This window comes from Ranitomeya variabilis, chromosome 4 (assembly GCF_051348905.1).
Source record: "Ranitomeya variabilis isolate aRanVar5 chromosome 4, aRanVar5.hap1, whole genome shotgun sequence".
NCBI lineage: Eukaryota > Metazoa > Chordata > Amphibia > Anura > Dendrobatidae > Ranitomeya > Ranitomeya variabilis.
The window spans coordinates 615,906,565-615,931,501 of NC_135235.1; the positions used below are offsets into that span (position 1 = coordinate 615,906,565).

The 24,937-nt window shown below is 49.9% G+C and overlaps 1 long non-coding RNA gene across 2 annotated transcripts in view; it reads left to right on the plus strand.

Moving 5' to 3' along the window:
- Positions 1-14,475: 14,475 nt before the first annotated feature.
- The window catches only part of LOC143769253 (uncharacterized), a 125,320-nt gene continuing 114,858 nt past the window's right edge, over positions 14,476-24,937 (plus strand). For both annotated transcript variants that reach the window (XR_013214302.1, XR_013214303.1), the window contains exons 1-2: positions 14,476-14,527; positions 17,303-17,433. This is a non-coding gene — a long non-coding RNA (uncharacterized LOC143769253). The remainder of the gene's footprint in view (positions 14,528-17,302; positions 17,434-24,937) is intronic.

The following is a 24,937-nucleotide window of genomic DNA, read 5'->3' on the forward strand; positions in this document are numbered from 1 at the left end:
TCCACCTCCACATGGACCCGTGATGAACGTGTACCTGTTACGACCGACATGAGCACAGCCGTGGCCAAACGTCAACAGGCCGTCTTGAAATTAATTTTTTTGGGGAATCGTAGCCACACAGCGCAGGAGCTCTGGAATGCCATCAAGCAGGAGAGCGATGTGTGGTTTGAGCCAGCGAATCTCCAGCCAGGCATGGTAGTGTGTGATAATGGCCGAAATCTGGTGGCAGCCCTGGGCCTCGGCAACCTCACTCACATCCCATGTCTGGCACATGTGCTCAATTTGGTCGTGCAGAGTTTTTTGAGGGACTATCCGGATCTTGATGCACTGCTGCACAAGGTCCGCCTAGAGTGTGCTCACTTGCGGCGTTCCAGCACGGCAAAAGCGCGCATTGCGGCTCTGCAGCGCCGACACCGCCTGCCGGAACATCGCATCATATGTGACCTACCTACCAGGTGGAATTCCACGTTACATATGTTGGAGCGGTTGTGTGAGCAGCAGCAAGCTGTAATGGAGTACCAGCTGTATCAGGCGCACAAAAGTCGCAGTCAGCGCCGTACAGACTTCACAACCACAGAGTGGGCCACTATGAAGGATGTCTGCCAGGTTTTGCGTCCCTTCGATTATTCCACGCGGATGGCGAGTGCAGATGATGCACTAGTCAGCATGACTGTCCCCCTTATCTGCCTGCTTGAAAAATCACTGCAAGCGCTAAGGGATGATGTTGTGGAAGAGGTGGAGGATGAGGATTCACCACTTCCATCATCTTCTGGACAGTCAGCGCCACGTGGTTCCTCACAAACGCGTAGGCAGGGGACAGTTTGTGAGGAGGATGAGGAGGAGTCAATGGAGGAGGAAGACATCCGTCCAGAGGAGGGAGTTACACAATTGTCCAGTACTCAGTGTGTACAGCGAGGGTGGGGTGATGACGAGCGGGCAGAGATCACGCCTCCAGCTGGGGACAGCGTTTCTTGGGCAGTTGGCAGTCTGCAGCACATGGTGGATTACATGCTGCAGTGCCTGAGAAACGACCGCCGCATCGACCACATTCTCAACATGTCTGATTACTGGGTGTTCACCCTCCTCGATCCTCGCTACCGGGACAACGTAGAAAGCCTCATCACACCGTTGAACCGGGAGCGAAAAATGCGGGAGTACCAAGACACACTGGTCAGTTCCATCATCTTCTCCATTCCAACTGAGAGAAGTGCTGCTAGTGCATTCCAAAGCAGCTCAGTGCGTCCAGGCAGTGGTGGAGGCTCTGCACAAAGAGGGAGCAGAAGCAGTGCCTCTGCCCAAGGCAAGACCAGTATGGCCCAACTGTGGCACAGTTTTGTGTGCCCCCCACAAAAGTCTACACCATCACAGACGGCTCCAGTCAGCAGGAGGCAACGGTTCCGTCAGATGGTGACAGACTACATGTCTTGCCCTCTTGCTGTACTCCCAGACGGCTCTTCCCCTTTCAAGTTTTGGGTCTCAAAGCTGGATACATGGCCAGAGCTAAGCCAGTATGCATTGGAGGTGCTGTCTTGCCCTGCGGCCAGTGTATTATCGGAACGTGTCTTTAGTGCTGCAGGTGGTGTACTAACTGACCGTCGCATGCGACTATCCTCCGATAACGTTGACCGGCTTACTTTCCTGAAAATGAACAAGGCCTGGATCTCGCAGGAATTTGCCACTCCTCCTCCTGATTAAATAATTAGGTCACTGTATACGTTATCCAGGTCTCCTGTTGTGTTCATCTTTCAACCACCTGAACTTACATTCCTGGGCTCCAACAACGCCAGTTGAGGCTCAGAAGTGCCATCTGCACAGTCAAAACATACGACCCAGTGTTATTGGGTTTCAGTAACGTCAGCTGATCCCCAGCTGTGTAGCCGGCAATGTGTCCTGCGACCGCCACGCTGACACAACTGAAATGTAAGGGAACCTGTCCCCCCCCCCCCCCAAGGCGTTTGTTACTGAAAGAGCCACCTTGTGCAGCAGTAATGCTGCACAAGGAAAAGGTAGCTATTTTCATTATGCTCCTTGCACACGCAGAACTTAACACTTATAAAATGTGTCCACTGATACCGTAAAACCGTCCCGGAGGTGGGACTTTCCTTCGTAATATGACGCAGCACAGCTGTCATTCCTACCCCCTCGGCGCCGTGCCCCGGCTCCTCATCGTTGTTTGATTCCGTCCCGGAGCCTGCGCTGTTATGTTATCCCTTGGCCAGGCACACTTAGCGCTGCCCATCTTCTGACATCATTTGGTGTCAGGCTGGCTGCGCCTGTGCGGCCGCGCTGTCCGAGAGCCCGCCTCGCAGTGTGGTCTAATGTAATCCCACCGCGGGCCTGGGATCAGTGGCCATGCGCAGTGCATATCCTCGCCTCTCGCTCCACTCCCTACGGCTTCTTCAGACTGTGCGGTGCCAGCTGATCCGTAATAGCATGCCACGGCCGTGGCAGCGCACAGTCTGAAAAAGCCGTAGGGAGGGGAGCGAGAGGCGAGGATATGCACTGCGCATGGCCACTGATCCCAGGCCCGCGGTGGGATTACATTAGACCACACTGCGAGGCGGGCTCTCGGACAGCGCGGCCGCACAAGCGCAGCCAGCCTGACACCAAATGATGTCAGAAGATGGGCAGCGCTAAGTGTGCCTGGCCAAGGGATAACCTAACAGCGCAGGCTCCGGGACGGAATCAAACAACGATGAGGAGCCGGGGCACGGCGCCGAGGGGGTAGGAATGACAGCTGTGCTGCGTCATATTACGAAGGAAAGTCCCACCTCCGGGACAGTTTCACGGTTTCAGGGGACACATTTTATAAGTGTTTAGTTCTGTGCTTGCAAGGAGCATAATTAAAAGAGCCACCTTTTCCTTTTGCATCTTTTGAGCTGCACAAGCTGGCTCTTTCAGCTACAAATGCCTTGGGGGGGGGGGTTAAAGGTTCCCTTTCTCCAATCAGGCTTCGGCCTACATTGTGTTCCTCTGCTTCTACTGCTGTCCCTGGGCTCCAACACCGCTAGTTGTTGCCTGGTAGTGCTGTACGCACAGTCAACAGTCGCTCCTCTGTTATTGGGGTTCAGTAACGTCAGCTGTTCCCCTGCTGTGTGTGTGGCAATCCCTCCAACCTCCTCCAACCTCATCCAAACTCCTCCTCCTCCACCTGTCCCTGGGCTCCAACACCGCTAGTTGCCGTCCAGAAGTGCTGTACGCACAGTCAACAGTCGCTCCTCTGTTATTGGGGTTCAGTAACGTCAGCTGTTCCCCTGCTGTGTGTGTGGCAATCCCTCCTACCTCCTCCAACCTCCTCCTACCTCCTCCTCCTCCACCTGTCCCTGGGCTCCAACACCGCCAGTTGCCGTCCAGAAGTGCTGTACGCACAGTCAACAGTCCCTCCTCTGTTATTGGGGTTCAGTAACGTCAGCTGTTCCCCTGCTGTGTGTGTGGCAATCCCTCCTACCTCCTCCAACCTCCTCCTACCTCCTCCTCCACCTGTCCCTGGGCTCCAACACCGCCAGTTGCCGTCCAGAAGTGCTGTACGCACAGTCAACAGTCCCTCCTCTGTTATTGGGGTTCAGTAACGTCAGCTGTTCCCCTGCTGTGTGTGTGGCAATCCCTCCAACCTCCTCCAACCTCATCCAAACTCCTCCTCCTCCACCTGTCCCTGGGCTCCAACACCGCTAGTTGCCGTCCAGAAGTGCTGTACGCACAGTCAACAGTCGCTCCTCTGTTATTGGGGTTCAGTAACGTCAGCTGTTCCCCTGCTGTGTGTGTGGCAATCCCTCCTACCTCCTCCAACCTCCTCCTACCTCCTCCTCCTCCACCTGTCCCTGGGCTCCAACACCGCCAGTTGCCGTCCAGAAGTGCTGTACGCACAGTCAACAGTCCCTCCTCTGTTATTGGGGTTCAGTAACGTCAGCTGTTCCCCTGCTGTGTGTGTGGCAATCCCTCCTACCTCCTCCAACCTCCTCCTACCTCCTCCTCCACCTGTCCCTGGGCTCCAACACCGCCAGTTGCCGTCCAGAAGTGCTGTACGCACAGTCAACAGTCCCTCCTCTGTTATTGGGGTTCAGTAACGTCAGCTGTTCCCCTGCTGTGTGTGTGGCAATCCCTCCTACCTCCTCCTACCTCCTCCTCCTCCACCTGTCCCTGGGCTCCAACACCGCCAGTTGCCGTCCAGAAGTGCTGTACGCACAGTCAACAGTCCCTCCTCTGTTATTGGGGTTCAGTAACGTCAGCTGTTCCCCTGCTGTGTGTGTGGCAATCCCTCCTACCTCCTCCTTCCTCCTCCACCTGTCCCTGGGCTCCAACACCGCCAGTTGCCGTCCAGAAGTGCTGTACGCACAGTCAACAGTCGCTCCTCTGTTATTGGGGTTCAGTAACGTCAGCTGTTCCCCTGCTGTGTGTGTGGCAATCCCTCCTACCTCCTCCAACCTCCTCCTACCTCCTCCTCCTCCACCTGTCCCTGGGCTCCAACACCGCCAGTTGCCGTCCAGAAGTGCTGTACGCACAGTCAACAGTCCCTCCTCTGTTATTGGGGTTCAGTAACGTCAGCTGTTCCCCTGCTGTGTGTGTGGCAATCCCTCCTACCTCCTCCAACCTCCTCCTACCTCCTCCTCCACCTGTCCCTGGGCTCCAACACCGCCAGTTGCCGTCCAGAAGTGCTGTACGCACAGTCAACAGTCCCTCCTCTGTTATTGGGGTTCAGTAACGTCAGCTGTTCCCCTGCTGTGTGTGTGGCAATCCCTCCTACCTCCTCCAACCTCCTCCTACCTCCTTCTCCACCTGTCCCTGGGCTCCAACACCGCCAGTTGCCGTCCAGAAGTGCTGTACGCACAGTCAACAGTCCCTCCTCTGTTATTGGGGTTCAGTAACGTCAGCTGTTCCCCTGCTGTGTGTGTGGCAATCCCTCCAACCTCCTCCAACCTCATCCAAACTCCTCCTCCTCCACCTGTCCCTGGGCTCCAACACCGCTAGTTGCCGTCCAGAAGTGCTGTACGCACAGTCAACAGTCGCTCCTCTGTTATTGGGGTTCAGTAACGTCAGCTGTTCCCCTGCTGTGTGTGTGGCAATCCCTCCTACCTCCTCCAACCTCCTCCTACCTCCTCCTCCTCCACCTGTCCCTGGGCTCCAACACCGCCAGTTGCCGTCCAGAAGTGCTGTACGCACAGTCAACAGTCCCTCCTCTGTTATTGGGGTTCAGTAACGTCAGCTGTTCCCCTGCTGTGTGTGTGGCAATCCCTCCTACCTCCTCCAACCTCCTCCTACCTCCTCCTCCACCTGTCCCTGGGCTCCAACACCGCCAGTTGCCGTCCAGAAGTGCTGTACGCACAGTCAACAGTCCCTCCTCTGTTATTGGGGTTCAGTAACGTCAGCTGTTCCCCTGCTGTGTGTGTGGCAATCCCTCCAACCTCCTCCAACCTCATCCAAACTCCTCCTCCTCCACCTGTCCCTGGGCTCCAACACCGCTAGTTGCCGTCCAGAAGTGCTGTACGCACAGTCAACAGTCGCTCCTCTGTTATTGGGGTTCAGTAACGTCAGCTGTTCCCCTGCTGTGTGTGTGGCAATCCCTCCTACCTCCTCCAACCTCCTCCTACCTCCTCCTCCTCCACCTGTCCCTGGGCTCCAACACCGCCAGTTGCCGTCCAGAAGTGCTGTACGCACAGTCAACAGTCCCTCCTCTGTTATTGGGGTTCAGTAACGTCAGCTGTTCCCCTGCTGTGTGTGTGGCAATCCCTCCTACCTCCTCCAACCTCCTCCTACCTCCTCCTCCACCTGTCCCTGGGCTCCAACACCGCTAGTTGCCGTCCAGAAGTGCTGTACGCACAGTCAACAGTCCCTCCTCTGTTATTGGGGTTCAGTAACGTCAGCTGTTCCCCTGCTGTGTGTGTGGCAATCCCTCCTACCTCCTCCTTCCTCCTCCACCTGTCCCTGGGCTCCAACACCGCCAGTTGCCGTCCAGAAGTGCTGTACGCACAGTCAACAGTCCCTCCTCTGTTATTGGGGTTCAGTAACGTCAGCTGTTCCCCTGCTGTGTGTGTGGCAATCCCTCCTACCTCCTCCTTCCTCCTCCACCTGTCCCTGGGCTCCAACACCGCCAGTTGCCGTCCAGAAGTGCTGTACGCACAGTCAACAGTCCCTCCTCTGTTATTGGGGTTCAGTAACGTCAGCTGTTCCCCTGCTGTGTGTGTGGCAATCCCTCCTACCTCCTCCAACCTCCTCCAACCTCCTCCTACTCCTCCACCTGTCCCTGGGCTCCAACACCGCTAGTTGCCGTCCAGAAGTGCTGTACGCACAGTCAACAGTCGCTCCTCTGTTATTGGGGTTCAGTAACGTCAGCTGTTCCCCTGCTGTGTGTGTGGCAATCCCTCCTACCTCCTCCAACCTCCTCCTACCTCCTCCTCCTCCACCTGTCCCTGGGCTCCAACACCGCCAGTTGCCGTCCAGAAGTGCTGTACGCACAGTCAACAGTCCCTCCTCTGTTATTGGGGTTCAGTAACGTCAGCTGTTCCCCTGCTGTGTGTGTGGCAATCCCTCCTACCTCCTCCTACCTCCTCCACCTGTCCCTGGGCTCCAACACCGCCAGTTGCCGTCCAGAAGTGCTGTACGCACAGTCAACAGTCCCTCCTCTGTTATTGGGGTTCAGTAACGTCAGCTGTTCCCCTGCTGTGTGTGTGGCAATCCCTCCTACCTCCTCCAACCTCCTCCAACCTCCTCCTCCTCCACCTGTCCCTGGGCTCCAACACCGCTAGTTGCCGTCCAGAAGTGCTGTACGCACAGAGCCAAACACCTCGCCAATGTGTTAGTGGGGTTCAGCACCGCCAGCTGTTCCCCTGCTGTGTATACGGCAACGTGTACTGCGACCGCCACGCAGACACAACAAGTTAAATGTAAGGGAACCTGACCCCCCCCCCCCCCAGGCGTTTGTTACTGAAGGAGCCACCTTGTGCAGCAGTAATAATGCAAAGGGAAAAAGTGCCTCTTTTCGTGATGCTCCTTGCACATGCTGAACCTAACACTTATGAAATGTGTCCCCACACAGCGTTAAACCGTCCGGTAGGTGGAACTTTCCTTTGTCGTGTGACGCAGCACAGCCATCATTTTTACCCCCTTGGCGCCGTGCGCCCACTCCTCAGCGTTGTTTGAATCTGTCCCGGAGCCTGCGCTGTTAGGTTAGCCCTTGGCCATGCACACATGTTGCGCTGCCCGTCTTCTGACCTCATTTGGTGTCAGGCTGGCTGCGCCTGTGCGGGTGCGCTGGTCGAGATCCCGCCTCGCAATGTCGTCTAATGTAATCCCACCGCGGGCCTGTGATCCGTGCCCGTGCGCAGTGCATATCCTCTCCTCTCACTCCCCTCCCTACGGCTTCTTCAGACTGTGCGATGTCAGCTGGTCCCTAATAGCATGCCACGGCCGTGACAACGCACAGTCTGAAAAAGCCGTAGGGAGGGGAGTGAGAGGACAGGATATGCACTGCGCACGGGCACGGATCACAGGCCCGCGGTGGGATTACATTAGACGACACTGCGAGGCGGGATCTCGGCCAGCGCACCCGCACAGGCGCAGCCAGCCTGACACCAAATGAGGTCAGAAGACGGGCAGCGCAACATGTGTGCATGGCCAAGGGCTAACCTAACAGCGCAGGCTCCGGGACAGATTCAAACAACGCTGAGGAGTGGGCGCACGGCACCAAGGGGGTAAAAATGATGGCTGTGCTGCGTCACACGACAAAGGAAAGTTCCACCTACCGGACGGTTTAACGCTGTGAGGAGACACATTTCATAAATGTTTGGTTCCGCATGTACAAGGACCATAATTAAAAGAGCTAAGTTTACCTTTTCCAGCATTAGTGCTGTACACAATGGCTCTTTCAGCTACAAACGCCTGGGGGGGGGGGTGTTAAAGGTTTCCTTTCAACTTGCTCGAGTGCAGGCTTCGGCCTACACTCCGCTCCCCCTGCTCCTCCTGCTGACCCTGGGCTCTAACACCGCCAGTTTTTGCCCAGATGTGCTAGCTGCACAGAGAAAAACACCAGCCAATGTGTCAGTGGGGTTCAGCACCGCCAGCTGTTCCCCTGCTGTGTAGCCGGCAACGTGTCCTGCGACCGCCACGCAGACACAAGAACTGAAATTGAAGGGAACCTGTCCCCCCTCCCCCAGGTGTTTCTATGTTTTACAGCTACCTTGAACAGCAGTAATGCTGCATGTGTTCAAGGTGGCTCAGAAACTTATTCTCCTTGCCCATGTTGAAGTGAACACGTCTAAAATGTGTCCTCTGTGACCATTAAAACGTCCCTCAGGTGTGATTTGACTTTGTATTGACACACGCAACAAGCTCCTTGGTAGCGCTGCCCGTCTTCTGGCATCATTGTTTGGCTGGCTGCGCCTCTGCGGCCGCCCTGACCCACACAACGCCCCTCGGTGTCTTATTTATTGGGACTGCGAGGGTGTGATTGATGGGCAGGATCAGTGCATCAGTTCGCCTGTCCCTCCTCTCCTTCCGCCTTCTTCAGACTGTGCGGCTTCATGGCCGTGGCATGCGATAAGGGATCAGATGACGCCGCACAGTCTGAAGCGGGTGTAAGGACCCGCGTGTGAGAGGCGAACATATGTGCTGCGCCAGGCCCTGAATCCCAGCCCCGCAGTGTTTTAACAATGTTAAGACACTGCGGGGCTGGGATTCATGGTCATCGCGAACCGCAACGGCCGACATTAAATGATGTCAGAAGATGGGCAGCGCTAACGGCGCTAGGCCAGGGGATAACACGACAGCGCAGACTCCTGTACAGCAAATAACAACGCTCAGGAGGCTGCACCCAGCACCAAGGTGGGATTCTTGACATCTGTGCTGCGTCTCATTACAAAGGGAACTCTCGCCTCCATTACACAGTTTGACTGTATAAAGGGCTAAATGTTATACGTGTTCCATTCAGCGTGTGCAAGGAGAAAAATTACAAGAGCAACCTTTGACTTGCGCAGCACTACTGCTGCATAAGCTGTGGCTCTTCTACTTTGTAACCCCTGAGGGGGGGTTAAAGGTGACTTTTGAAATCGGTTCAATTAGGCTTCGGCCTACACTCTGCTCCACCTGCAGAGCCCGGGCTCCAACAACGCTAGTTGCTGTCCGGAAGTGCTGGCTGCACAGAGCCAAACACCTCGCCAATGTGTCAGTGGGGTCCAGCACCGCCAGCTGTTCCCCTGCTGTGTAGCCGGCAACGTGTCCTGCAAAAGCCACGCAGACACAACACACCCAAAGCTGCCGCCTGTGCAGGCTTCGGCCTACACTCCCCTCCCCCTGCTCCTCCTCCTCCTGCTCCTCCTCCTGCTGTCCCTGGGCTCTAACACACCGCCAGTTTTTGCCCAGATGTGCTAGCTGCACAGAGAAAAACACCAGCCAATGTGTCAGTGGGGTCCAGCACCGCCAGCTGTTCCCCTGCTGTGCAGCCGGCAACGTGTCCTGCAAAAGCCACGCAGACACAAGAACTGAAATTGAAGGGAACCTGTCCCCCCTCCCCCAGGCGTTTTTACGTTATCCAGCCACCTTGTACAGCGGTAATGCTGCATGTGTGCAAGGTGGCTCATAAACGTATTCTCCTCGCACATGTGGAACTGAAAACACGTCTGAAATGTGTCCTCTGTGTGACCATTTAACCGTCCCGGGGGTGTGACTTTCCTTTGTAATGACACGCTGCAACCCCCTTGGTAGCGCTGCCCGTCTTCTGGCATCATTGTTTGGCTGGCTGCGCCTCTGCGGCCGCCCTGACCCACACAACGCCCCTCGGTGTCTTATTTATTGGGACTGCGAGGGTGTGATTGATGGGCAGGATCAGTGCATCAGTTCGCCTGTCCCTCCTCTCCTTCCGCCTTCTTCAGACTGTGCGGCTTCATGGCCGTGGCATGCGATAAGGGATCAGATGACGCCGCACAGTCTGAAGCGGGTGTAAGGACCCGCGTGTGAGAGGCGAACATATGTGCTGCGCCAGGCCCTGAATCCCAGCCCCGCAGTGTTTTAACAATGTTAAGACACTGCGGGGCTGGGATTCATGGTCATCGCGAACCGCAACGGCCGACATTAAATGATGTCAGAAGATGGGCAGCGCTAACGGCGCTAGGCCAGGGGATAACACGACAGCGCAGACTCCTGTACAGCAAATAACAACGCTCAGGAGGCTGCACCCAGCACCAAGGTGGGATTCTTGACATCTGTGCTGCGTCTCATTACAAAGGGAACTCTCGCCTCCATTACACAGTTTGACTGTATAAAGGGCTAAATGTTATACGTGTTCCATTCAGCGTGTGCAAGGAGAAAAATTACAAGAGCAACCTTTGACTTGCGCAGCACTACTGCTGCATAAGCTGTGGCTCTTCTACTTTGTAACCCCTGAGGGGGGGTTAAAGGTGACTTTTGAAATCGGTTCAATTAGGCTTCGGCCTACACTCTGCTCCCCCTGCAGAGCCCGGGCTCCAACAACGCTAGTTGCTGTCCGGAAGTGCTGGCTGCACAGAGCCAAACACCTCGCCAATGTGTCAGTGGGGTCCAGCACCGCCAGCTGTTCCCCTGCTGTGTAGCCGGCAACGTGTCCTGCAAAAGCCACGCAGACACAACACACCCAAAGCTGCCGCCTGTGCAGGCTTCGGCCTACACTCCCCTCCCCCTGCTCCTCCTCCTCCTGCTCCTCCTCCTGCTGTCCCTGGGCTCTAACACACCGCCAGTTTTTGCCCAGATGTGCTAGCTGCACAGAGAAAAACACCAGCCAATGTGTCAGTGGGGTCCAGCACCGCCAGCTGTTCCCCTGCTGTGCAGCCGGCAACGTGTCCTGCAAAAGCCACGCAGACACAAGAACTGAAATTGAAGGGAACCTGTCCCCCCTCCCCCAGGCGTTTTTACGTTATCCAGCCACCTTGTACAGCGGTAATGCTGCATGTGTGCAAGGTGGCTCATAAACGTATTCTCCTCGCACATGTGGAACTGAAAACACGTCTGAAATGTGTCCTCTGTGTGACCATTTAACCGTCCCGGGGGTGTGACTTTCCTTTGTAATGACACGCTGCAACCCCCTTGGTAGCGCTGCCCGTCTTCTGGCATCATTGTTTGGCTGGCTGCGCCTCTGCGGCCGCCCTGACCCACACAACGCCCCTCGGTGTCTTATTTATTGGGACTGCGAGGGTGTGATTGATGGGCAGGATCAGTGCATCAGTTCGCCTGTCCCTCCTCTCCTTCCGCCTTCTTCAGACTGTGCGGCTTCATGGCCGTGGCATGCGATAAGGGATCAGATGACGCCGCACAGTCTGAAGCGGGTGTAAGGACCCGCGTGTGAGAGGCGAACATATGTGCTGCGCCAGGCCCTGAATCCCAGCCCCGCAGTGTTTTAACAATGTTAAGACACTGCGGGGCTGGGATTCATGGTCATCGCGAACCGCAACGGCCGACATTAAATGATGTCAGAAGATGGGCAGCGCTAACGGCGCTAGGCCAGGGGATAACACGACAGCGCAGACTCCTGTACAGCAAATAACAACGCTCAGGAGGCTGCACCCAGCACCAAGGTGGGATTCTTGACATCTGTGCTGCGTCTCATTACAAAGGGAACTCTCGCCTCCATTACACAGTTTGACTGTATAAAGGGCTAAATGTTATACGTGTTCCATTCAGCGTGTGCAAGGAGAAAAATTACAAGAGCAACCTTTGACTTGCGCAGCACTACTGCTGCATAAGCTGTGGCTCTTCTACTTTGTAACCCCTGAGGGGGGGTTAAAGGTTACCTTTGAAATTGGTTCAAGTAGGCTTCGGCCTACACTCTGCTCCCCCTGCAGAGCCCGGGCTACAACACCGCTCGTTGCTGTCCGGAAGTGCTGGCTGCACAGAGCCAAACACCTCGCCAATGTGTCAGTGGGGTCCAGCACCGCCAGCTGTTCCCCTGCTGTGTAGCCGGCAACGTGTCCTGCGACCGCCACGCAGACACAACACACCCAAAGCTGCCGCCAGTGCAGGCTTCGGCCTACACTCCCCTCCCCCTGCTCCTGCTCCTCCTCCTTCTCCTGCTGTCCCTGGGCTCTAACACACCGCCAGTTGGGGCCCAGATGTGCTAGCTGCACAGAGAAAAACACCAGCCAATGTGTCAGTGGGGTTCAGCACCGCCAGCTGTTCCCCTGCTGTGCAGCCGGCATCGTGTCCTGCAAAAGCCACGCAGACACTTGCTCTTGTACCTTCTGCTCCCCATCCTGGTTCCAGTACCGTCAGCTGGTTCCGGGCAGAGCCTTTGGCTTAGGTGCCTCCCTTTGGTATCCGAGTTCCACCAACGTCAGGTGGTCCTTGGTAGTGCTTTCAGGCACGGGTACCTCCTGCTTAGTAACCGGGTTCCAGTAACGTCAGCTGGTCCTCGGTAGTTCCATTGGCTCTTGGACCTTCGGCTACCCATCCGGGTTCCAGCACCGTCAGCTGGTTCTCGGCAGTGTCTTTTGCTCTTGTACCTTCTGCTCCCCATCCTGGTTCCAGTACCGTCAGCTGGTTCCGGGCAGAGCCTTTGGCTTAGGTGCCTCCCTCTGGGTATCTGAGTTCCACCAACGTCAGGTGGTCCTTGGTAGTGCTTTCAGCACGGGTACCTCCTGCTTAGTAACCGGGTTCCAGTAACGTCAGCTGGTCCTCGGTCGTTCCATTGGCTCTTGGACCTTCGGGTAGCCATCTGAGCTCCAGTTCCATCAGCTGGTTCTCGGCATTCTCTCAGCCTTCTTGTACCTTCTGCTGCATTTCCAAGTTCAAGAGACTAAACACGATGACCCGGAAGACCACCCCTAAGATGACGACGACACCAGAGACGACAACCACCGTGATGACGACGACCCTGGAGACGATGACCCTGAAGACCACCCCGATGACGACGACCCCGGAGACGACCCCGATGACGACGACCCCGGAGACGACGACCCTGGAGACGACGACGACCTGGAAGACCGAGAAGCAGAAGAACAAGAGGCTGCAGAACAAAGAGCAGAAGGACATTAAGCATAACACAAAATATCAGAGCAAAAAATATTATGTAAATTATAAGCAGAAGAAGACTAAGCAGTGTATGGGGGTGAGTCCGTTCCTCCTCGTGGTGCCCCTGGATAAAGCCTGATGCTGCAGGCCAAACTGAACGCGGACAAATGTAACTGTTTTGTGACAGGCAGAACGGAAGGTGTAATCTTCAAACTTTTATAGATAACAACTACGGGAATGCCTGTCACAAATAAGAATATGATGAAGAAGTAGAATATGATGAAGATAATAGTAAAATAAAAAGAATATGAACAATGTAACCCAAAAAATAATAGGTAGAAGATGAAGAAGAAGATGAAGAAGGTGAAGAAGTTGATGTCAAAGAAGCTGATGATGAGGATAATGAAGAAGAAAGCGTGGGAGAAGTAAAAAAGAAGGTGAAGGGCGTGGAAGTAGTGAAACATCAATATCTGACATAAAAAAAAAAAATAACATAGTCAAATTCTTTCTAACGCCGAACGTCATAAAAAAAAAAAAAAAATCCTGCTATTCTATTAGATTGGGCTAAACCTCTGTGCCTTTAATGTCTCCGCCACGTCCCCCAATACATCCTACATTATTCTTAGTTGTTTTCCTTCATGTAGAATGAACCTACAAGTGTATAAAGGGTTTATTTTAATTCCGATATTTTCGTCCCATTGACTTGCATTGGGATCGGGTATCGGTATCGGATTGGATTCCGATACTGTGACGGTATCGGCCGATACTTTCCGATTCCGATACTTTCCGATATCGGAAAGTATCGCTCAACACTATTGATTGGTAATATATTATGTTCTGGCACATGTACCAAGGAAAGCATCCACTCAGATATTATAAGTCTATAGGGATAAATGTATTTTTTGGTTTCATTTTATCTCAAACTTTTCTTTGATCTTTATTTTATCCTAATGCCACCTCTTGATAAAAGCCAATAGCCAAGTATAAACTGCAGAGCATCCTGGGATGCTAAGCAACGATTTAGTGAGTACATTAGATTAGACACAAGAGAAAAATTGTCAAAAATTGTCAGAGATAGATGTTACTTTCTTCCATCTTTACATTGCGTTGCTTTGTGGATTGTGACTAGCGATAAGCAGATCAAGCAAAATTCAAATTTATATGTTCTCATGTTTTTCCCAGGAAATCTGATTAAAGTAGAAGTTATTGTCTGTAATTTTAATGTCCCTTATAGACTCCAGAGCATAATAAACATAATATGCAAAAAATCCTTATAATCACCTTACCGCTCATCTCTCAGACCCCTCAACTACTCACTGCCACCATAGCCAATCCTCTGATACCCTGATGCTCATACTGGAATTCCCAGGTCTCACACGCCGTGCCAGACATCCATCTCTCATGAGCCCTGTAAGGTTCTGAGCAGGAGTGCAGAACCTCACAGCATCATGACATCACAACGTGCATTGTGACCTTCCAACGCAAGTGGCGATGAGAAGATGCAGTGAAGAATGAATGGGTGGTGGTGAGTAGTGGACAGGCTACAGATGTGAGCAATAAGGTAACAACAAGAATTTTGACCTTTTGATGGCAATTTATGGTTTAAAACAGTGTTCCCCAACTCCAGTCCTCAAGAGCAACCAACAGGTCGTGTTTTCAGGATCTCCTTAGTATGGCCCAGGTGATGGAATTGTTGCCTGTCTAGATAATGGAATTCTCAGCTGGGCAACACTAAGGAAATCCTGAAAACATGACCCATTGGTGGCTCTTGAGGACCAAACTTGGGGAACACTGGTTTAAAATAATGAAGGTCAGCACCCGCCATTTGCCAAATCTGAGCTGAAGCAAGTTACAAAACAATCAACATTTTTGGTAAAGGTGGATTTTTGTTAAATTGAAGTAGAATTCAATTCCACTCAAATTTAATTGCTCATCTCTAATTGTGACATAATTGATTTGGGGTCCAAGATGAGCGTAAGTCAGTAATGGAAATTAGGGTAATTCTGCTTACAAGCTAAATATTCTTTTTAGGGGTTGTGGAAAATTTTAAGGTTTCACATATCTTGCGGCTTGCTGACAACTGGCCAATTGATGTGGATCCCACCCACTGAACCTCCTCCAATCCAGGGAACAAGGCTCTACAGACCCTGATTTGAATGACTACCATTAGCAAAAAGATGACAACTTGCAAATATTGGAGTAATCCTTTAACCCTACGCTATTTGTATAGCATATTATCTAAGGGGCACAAATAGTGTAGACACTCTATGCTAATTACTGTAGTGCCAGTAATGTTGCCCCTGCTGTACTTGTATGCTTTCTTCAGAGGCACACATTGGGGAATACTTCCAACGAACATCTTAGATGGGATTAAAGAATGATGAAATGTGAAAAACCCTTAAAAATGTATACAAATTATAACTACGGAGGTACAGAAGAAAGTGACCACATGACGGTTCATTGTGTCACTGGAGGCAAAATTCAAATCTAACCAAGGGAAAGTTGAGTTTGGAGATCTTCTGTATGACTTTCATTTGAGTCTTCAGTCTCTTACTAAATATCCCAATAGGAAAATTATTTTTCTATTAAATTGGTCCTAGTGTTTGAGTGAGAGACAGAGAATTTTATTCTTGTACCCCACTTTTGTTAAAAAAAATATAGGCTTGAATTGGTGACGAGTGCCAGCTTTTATTTTGTATACCAATGATCCCAGTTTCCATTGAATAAGAAATTCTGATAAAGCATTGAAAAAATGCAATGATCCTCATCCAATGATGCTGTTATCGTCCTGAAGACTTGCAGACATATTCATCCTCACACCGTCAGATTCTCAAGTTACTATATTACTGCAGATTGGTGCCAAACTTTTACTTTGCTAGGTCATGCGTGGAGCTCAAAGCTGGAGTGAAAGCCTTTATTGGCCCCAAATCAAACTCGTGTCTCCAATTTGCTAAATGGGGACAGGTCATACTGGTTTGCATGTGAGTTCAATCCACGTCACCTTATGGTGAGCATAGCTATAGCAAGTTGACACTAATGGCATAGAGCAGTAACCAAGTGTGTAAGGTAAGCAAGATCACATCTGTGCTGCAGATAACTGGAGACTTCCAAATCAGATCATTTGGGCATAGAGCCATCATTGTTGACCCCAAAGTGAACCCACGCATGTATATTAGTTTAAAGTGTACAGCATGTACAGTGAACTATCCTCCATCCTCCTGTTGTGCAAATGTTATTCTGCTATCTGCCTCTCTTGGCTATCCAAACTCTGTGGTGTGTCTTTGCAGATGGCCCAGCGAGATCCAATGTGATCATCTGCCTGGGACTATAGAATAGAATACACTGTCTACCAAGACACATACCTGTGTCTTGTTGCTCAGACCTTCTAGTTGCGCCATAGTTCGGCCTGCTACCTGTTCCCAGTCTTCAAGGCCCTCTGTTATCTGTTCCTGGGTTTACGGGACCTCTGCTACATGTCCACTTGCAACTTTCATGATGTCTCCTGTCTGCCTGTGGCTTCCAGGACCTCTGCTACCTGTTCCACATCTTCCAGCACCTCTACTGCATGTCTGTCTAAGGCTTCCAAGTTGTCTCCTGTCTACCAATGGGTTTCAGGACCTCTGCTACCTGTTCCCTGTCTACAAGGACCACTGTTATGTGTCTGCCTGAGATTTCCAAGATGTCTCCTGTCTGCATGTGGCTTTCAGGACCTCTGCTACCTGTTCCCAGTGTTCCAGGACCTCTGCTACCTGTGTGCAGTTTACTACATGCCAAGCCCTTCACTGGCTTCCTATCGCCTAGAGACTCCAGTTCAAAACCCTCACAATGATATACAAAGCCATCCACAACCTATCTCCTCCATACATCTGTGACATGGTCTCTCGGTACCTACCTACACGCAACCTCCGATCCTCTAAAGACCTCCTTCTCTACTCCCCTCTCATCTCTTCTTCCCACAACCGCATCCAAGACTTCTCCTGTGCTTTCTCCATACTCTGGAACTCTGTACCCCAACACATCAGACTCTCGCCTACCATAGAAACCTTCAAAAAGAACCTGAAGACTCACCTCTTCCGACAAGCCTACAGCTTGCAGTGATCCTGAACCTGCTGAACCGCAGCACAACCTGCCCTACCCTCTTCTAGTGAAGCATCACCCATCCCCTGCAGACTGTGAGCCCTCGCGGACAGGGTCCTCTCTCCTTATGTACCCGTGTGCCTTGTTTTTTGCTCATGTTTAACGTATTTGTTTATATTTGCCCTGTATTCACATGTAAAGCACCATGGAATAAATGGCGCTCTAAAAATGTATAATAATAATAACTTACATGTTTCAGAACTCCTGTCTGTCTGTGATCTTCCAGGACGTCTGCTATCTGTTTCCTGCATGCCTCAGCTGTCTGTTGCATCGATGGCTGTGGCCCGTGTGCCCACCCTGACCTTGGGCTTTGAGAATCAACCTTACCTAGTAAGCCTAACAAGTTCCTAGAATTTACGAACATAAACTAATTCTCTAGAATTTCCCAATCATTTCAGTAAGAAAATGAATGCAAAGTCTGGCATAAAATAGCCAAAAGTTTACACTGGGGTCATAATGTTTGGTTCAAAGGTCTAAGGTATTGTAGTAGGCAAGATAGGCAGGACAATATTATAAATTGCATTGATTAATTGATTAATTATCTTAGAGGTCAAACTCTGAAATGTAAAGTATATTGGCAAAATGGTATTGTAATAAAATGTCCATTATTGACTTACAGAGTAACTACCTGCAGTCTGGCATGAAACATCTATAAAATATGTAAAGAGGTCATAAAATGATTAGTCTAAAACTGCTGCAGTAGACAAGATAGTCAATAAAATATAAAATTGCATCAATAAGAATTTTCTAGGTCAAACATGCACCATGTAAATTATATTATATACCTGACAAATGTAATATATTTTATTAATTGACTTCCAAGGTAGCAAACTCCAATAAGTATCATTAACGACGGAGCTAATCTGCTTTTTTTTTACCTCTCCTGACGGAAACATAGCTATCTAATTCCATCCTAAACCAGCATCAAGGGCATCATTTTCAACTAGACAAGCCAAGCTCTACACTGATGAGGGGCAAGCACCCCGAAACAGCTGCCGGCAGATAAGCTTCAGGCTTGGCTACTATCCCTAGTCACATTGCACTAGTAAACGTTATCTTTCCATAGAGGGGAGCTAATCTGCAATTGCATGATTAAAAAAATGTTATGAGATTAGGGGTTTTCCAGGATTATAAACTAATGGCTGCCTTCTTGCTTATGCAGCATCACCCCTGTTTATAGATTGTGTGTGGTACGGCTGCTCTGCTCCATTACATTTAATACAGTACCAGACACAACCTGTAGAGAAGGGAGGCACTGTTTTTTTTAAGCCAAGTTTTTATAATCCTGGAAAACTCCTTTGACATTGAGCTTTGCCTCAAAACTGATGAGATTACCTAGCAAATATATTTTTTTAGCAGTAGGTTTGATAAAGGCTGTGAGGCCATTGAAGGTAGAGATGAGCAAAAAGATTCATAGTACTCTGGTCCAGCATCCACTTTGGAACTCCGCGAACTTCCTCGTCCGCCACCAGAAAACCTTGTGACATTGTTGCATTAAGCATGACATGACGTTGGTCATGACATGATAATGGTGATCAGTCTGAAAACAATGTCCTATGGTCCTGACATGATAATGGTGATCAGTCTGCAAACAATGTCCTATGAATAATGATTAGAGGATTTAGGAATATTTAGCTTGCAAAAAAAAAAGACTGAGAGGAGACTTAATAGCGGTCTTCAAATATCTGAAGGGCTGTCACATTGTAGAGTTATCATCCTAAGGGTACCGTCACACAGTGCCATTTTCATCGCTACGACGGCACGATCCGTGAAGTCGCAGCGTCGTATGATTATCGCTCCAGCGTTGTAGACTGCGGTCACACTTTGCAATCACGGCGCTGGAGCGATGCCGAAGGCCCCGGGTAACCAGGGTAAACATCGGGTTACTAAGCGCAGGGCCGCGCTTAGTAACCCGATGTTTACCCTGGTTACCAGCGTAAACGTAAAAAAACCAAACAGTACATGCTTACATTCCGGTGTCTGTCCCCCGGCGTTCTGCTTCTCTGCACTGTGTAAGCACCATAGCCGGAAAGCAGAGCGGTGACGTCACCGCTGTGCTTTCCGGCCAGCAGGCGCTCACAGTGCAGAGAAGCTGAGACGCCGGGGGACAGACACCGGAATGTGAGTATGTACTGTTTGTTTTTTTTACTTTTACGCTGGTAACCAGGGTAAACATCGGGTTACTAAGCGCGGCCCTGCGCTTAGTTACCCGATGTTTACCCTGGTTACAAGCGAACACATCGCTGGATCGCTGTCACACACAACGATCCAGCGATGTCAGCGGGTGATCAAGCGACGAAAGAAAGTTCCAAACGATCTGCTACGACGTACGATTCTCAGCAGGGTCCCTGATCACTGCTGCGTGTCAGACACAGCTATATCGTAACGATATCGCTAGAACGTCACGAATCGTACCGTCGTAGCGATGAAAATTTCACTGTGTGACGGTACCCTTATTCTCATTCGCACAAGGAAAGACTAGAAGTAATGGGATGAAACTGAATGGGAGGAGACACAGATTAGATATTTTTTGACAGTGAGGGTGATCAATGAGTGGAACAGGCTCCCACGAGTGGTGGTGAGTTCTCCTTCAATGGAAGTCTTTAAACAGAGGCTGGACAGACACCTGTCTGGGATGATTTAGTGAATCCCGCATTGAACAGGGGGTTGGACATTATGAACCAGGAGGTCCCTTCCAACTCTAACATTCTATGATTGTTTTGACGTGCCTGCCGACCGCATGGGAACGCAAAAAGTTGTATTCCCGTGCAGCCGGTGGGCACATCAAAACACCGCATGCGGACGCATCTGCATAGAACGCATGTCCCTGTGTACCCAATGTTAAAGATAGGTACGCAGGATGACGCAGGATGCATGCAGAAGTACGGGGAGCATATGCGGAGCTTAGCAGAGGATGTACGCAGCCATACACAGACCAGCCAAATGCAAGGGTGTACTTAGCCTTACAAACACTAAGGTAAAAAAACTCAGCAAATACTCAACGTGTGCAATTGTCATGTTGAGTGGAATTTTATGGAGTCGATGCTGTGGCTGCCTGGCCCAGCATGGGAAGGCAGAAAGTTACAGATGGGGGGGTGCTAAACTCAATGTTTGTTATGATATAGCTACACCTCTGGGTAAGGTAAATGGTGGTCCTTGTTACAGATTTTGCATTGGGTCACTGGAGTTTCATGATTTGGTATTCAGATACAAATCACATATTTTTATAGATAAGCATTAAATGATCATGTGTGAGGTTTTGTATTTAGAGAATCAAGGGCACAAATTATACGTGAAATTCATCTTGGCACAAAGACTATTCTGTACGTGACTATCTTCATGAATCCCACTGGCATCACACCATCTTCTCGAGAAAGAATTCGCCCACAACCCCCCTCTGCACATCACCTGGATAGATATGATTGTCCCAAGGGGGTGGATTAGCACTCTACACCACAGAGACAAACATTCAGCTCTTATCCTTAAAAAGGAGACTCTGTTTACTTCCCTTAGGTAATCTGAGCGCAGGTCAAGTGGCCACAGACATTGCACAGCACCCACTCACTTGGGTCTGTTGCAATTCGGTCCCTGACTGCCAATCGTGTGACTCTTACTTCCTGCCGTCTGCACATTTATCACCTTGGGGCCAAATTATAACAATGTTCAGGTTTTATTCTTTTTGATTCTGTAGTGCCAACAGATTCTGTATCATTGTACCCAAACTGGGTCCCCCACTTGGCCCCATTCTGGATCTGCTTTATAATTCAATTTTCATCTGCAGAACGATGTTGCTAAATTTGGTAAGACTGGCTGATAATCTTTTGCAAGTGGTGATCATACACATAACATTAACACCAGCGAATGATCTGTGGACAAATATGTGCATGGCCTGCTTACATGGAACCTGACAGGTAACCCATGCCCTCCAAACCACCAGCATTCCTATATTCATTCATAAATACCCTGACTAACAAGCCCTTTATACTGGATGATGACACATAAACAGATGTGTAAAAATATGTCAGAGGCCGCCGGCTCAAAAGGGCTACCTCGGGCAGACTTGATGCAAACCACTCTGTCTAGAAGAGTCCATAGGAACACCAGCCTTCACTCTAACTCCTGTACAGGTATCTGGACTTAAAATGGGGTCCCCTGGATTGCTGCTATCCGGAGGAGCGAACTAGAGGCAATAGATGAGACAGATAGTCGGGTCAGAATCAGGAGATCGGTATAGGGACAAAATTGCAAGGAATGAGAATAGTCAAATGCAAGCCGAGGTCAAAAGTCAGGACTGTAAACTGGAACATGGCCGGCTCCAGATTTTTGTAGGCGAAAGAGTCTCAGTGGGCCCCTTTAACACATACGATGAATCATGATGCACAGATACGGCAGAGAAATATAGGGATAGTACAATGCCAAAGATTTCACTTACTTCTTACATTACATGAGTGATATCTATTGTACATTCTTCAATAGGTCAGAAACTGGCGAATCCTGACAGCGCACAGTGCATGCTCTGGGGGGGGATTCAAAAGTCTTTAGTTAGAGTGACTGATTACTTTTTGTTCTAGACCGGACAGTATAGTCCTCCATTCAGTATTAAGGGCACTACATTGTCCTCCATACAGTATTGTGTGATCACATAGTCTTCCATACAGTATTATGAGCACCACATATTCTTCCATACAGTATAATGGGCCCCATATATTTCTCCTTACAGTATAATGGACCTCATATATTGCTCCATTCAGTATTATGGGCCCCATATATTGCTCCATACAGTATAATGAGCCCTATACAGTATAATGGGCCCCATATAATGCTCCATACAGTATAATGGGACACATAGAATACTCCATACAGAATGGGCCCCATATAATGCTTCTTACAGAATAACGGCCCCCTTATAATACTCCATACAAAATAATTGACCCCTATATTGCTCCATACAGATTAATGGGCCCCATATAATTCTCCATACAAAATAGTCCCAACATAATGCTCCATACAGAATAATGGGCCTCATATAATGCTCTATACAGAATAAAGGACTCCATATAATGCTTCATACAGAATAATGGACCCCTTATAATGCTCCATACAGAAAAATTGACCCTATATATTGCTCCATGCAGAATAATGGGCCCCATATAATGCTCCATACAGAATAATGGGCCTCATATAATGCACCATACAAAATGGGCCCCATTTAATGCTCCATATAGAATAATGGGCCCCATATAATGCTCCATACAAAATAATGGACCCCTTATTATGCTCCATACAGAATAGTAGACCCCTTATAATGCTCCATACAGAAAAATTGACCCCATATATTGTTCCATGCAGAATAATGGGCCCCGTATAATGCTCCATACAGAATAATGGGCCTCATATAATGCACCAGACAAAATGGGCCCCATTTAATCCCCCATACAGAATAATGGGCCTCATATAATTCTCTATACAGAATAAAGGACCCCACATAATGCTTCATACAGTATAATGGACCCCATATCTTGCTCCATACAGTATAATGAGCCCCATATAATGCTCCACACAGTATGGGCCCCATATAAATAATCAAATACTCACCTCTCCTCGCTCCTTGCTGGATGCAGCTCCACTCTCCCCAGCATCTTCTTACTCTCTGCACTGCTCTGCTCACAGAGCTCACTGTAGTGACGTCATCGTGCCCTCTGTCCTGACTCTGAGACATCAGAGAGTCAGAAGATGCAGAAGAGACCGGAGCTGTGAGGCAGCAGGGAGTGGTAAGTATTTGAAACAGTTTAAAACAGAACTGAGGGACCTGGTGGCAGCGCCCGCGCTGGCAAAGACCACCCCAACTAATAAGCGTCATAGCGTGCCGTGTCCCCGACTGCGAGTGGGATCCCCTCTTGCTCAGGGCCCCGGCACTTGCCCGGGTGCACTAGGTTATGACGCCGGCCCTGCAATAAGAGAATAGCAAGGCACAGTTTATGCATAAGCAGGGTAGATTATAACTGGCAGTGGACAGCAGGATATCAGGATCTTAAATAGCTTGTAGCCCCACCCAAACCCCCTAGCAGTTAATTCTATGTCTCCCAATATGGATGGGACTACAAGTCCCAGAGAAAATAAAACTAGAACTGTCGCCCCTCATCATCTGCAATGAGAGTGCAAATGAAGCATATGCAGGAAGAGCTGGCTCTGATACAGATATCACACAAATCACCTTTTGACTAGTTGATGGGGCATTTGTTTCCCCAGATTAGTCATCCCGCTCACCTTGTTATCACGGTCATGTGGATATGATAACATAATTTGCAAGAGCCGGCATCATCAACGGTTCTCTGCAAATCTACCGTATTTTCCGGCATATAAGACGACTTTTTAGCCCCTGAAAATCTTCTCAAAAGTCAGGGGTCATCTTATACACTGGGTGTCGTCTTATAGGGCAGGTGCGGAGCAATCTACGGTTGCCACATATGGTGGGGGGAGCAGTCCCAGATCTCACACATGCGTGCCTACGCGGCTTCACTGCAGTCCTCGGGAGCGAGATCTGAGAGGCAGATAAGGAGGTAATAGGATACAAGGGCTGGCCAGACAGGTGAAAAAGGTATGTTTTTCTGGGCACAGCGCCACTCTCTATCTCTTTTTCCATACCCTGGGCGTCCCAAACGCCTGCAGTTTGCTTCACTTACACCTTCCCGGTGAGGAACCCCCTCACCTTGTCATTGGGACTGCTCCCCCCACCATATGCGGTGACCGCAGATTGCTCCACATCCGCCCTATAAGATGACACCCGGCGTATAAGCCAACCTCCAACTTTTGAGAAGATTTTATATTTTAACTGGAAAAGTTTGGGGTCGTCTTATATGCCCAGTCGTCTTATATGCTGTAAAATACAATATTTCTTTCTTACATTTCATTGCACCTCTGAAGTCGGGTGTACGCTTCCCAGCTTCAGTGGTGTACCATGCATGTCCAGAAACAATGAAAATGACTGACGTCAAAGGAGGAGCTGAAGATCAGTCGCAGATTCGCCAAAAGACATCTCTGGAGGCTCTGTTCATCTGACGTCAGGCTTCTTCTTTGCTTCCGGAGATGCGTACTGCGCCCCTGAAGCTGGGAAGCGTACCCCCGACTTCATATGCACAATGACGTGCTTTGAGCAGGGGGTTGGACCACATGACCCAGGAGGTCCCTTCCAACTTTATCATTCTATGATTCATGCGTATGTGCAAAATTTGCAGAGGGCCAGAGATGATGTTGGCTCTTGCAAATCTTGTAATCACGCCAACGGGGTGTGAAAATATGGTGAGTGGAACTACTAGTCTGCTAAAACAAATTAAGTAGTCAAAAGGTAATTTACAAATTTTAAACGGACTTTAAAAACACCTTTTTTACACATCTGTTAATCTATATATATTTAAGGGGTGCCATACACAATAGATAGCTTTTAGCCTATAGTTCATCGTTCGGCCAGCAGCAATCTATCCCAACTCCACCATACACAAGATCATCTGCTCAGTTAATCGCTTCTGTGTTCTATATGAGAGAGCCGCTGTCAGACTGCTCTGGTGGCGGCTTATCTTGATGAGAACAAAAGGATCGGTAGCTGAAAATCAGACATATCCAATTTTTATATCTCCCGACATCACCTGTCGGAGGGAAGGCGGAAGGTCCCAGGCACTTTAGATATCAATGGGCTCAACCTACAGTCTAATGTGTATCACCAGTAGAATATTGGTTGGTTTATAGATATCTCTCTTAATGACACAAATCACATGTACCTTCAGCCGACAGCTATTCCACACAACTATTCCTCTTAGGCCTCTTTCACACTTCCGTT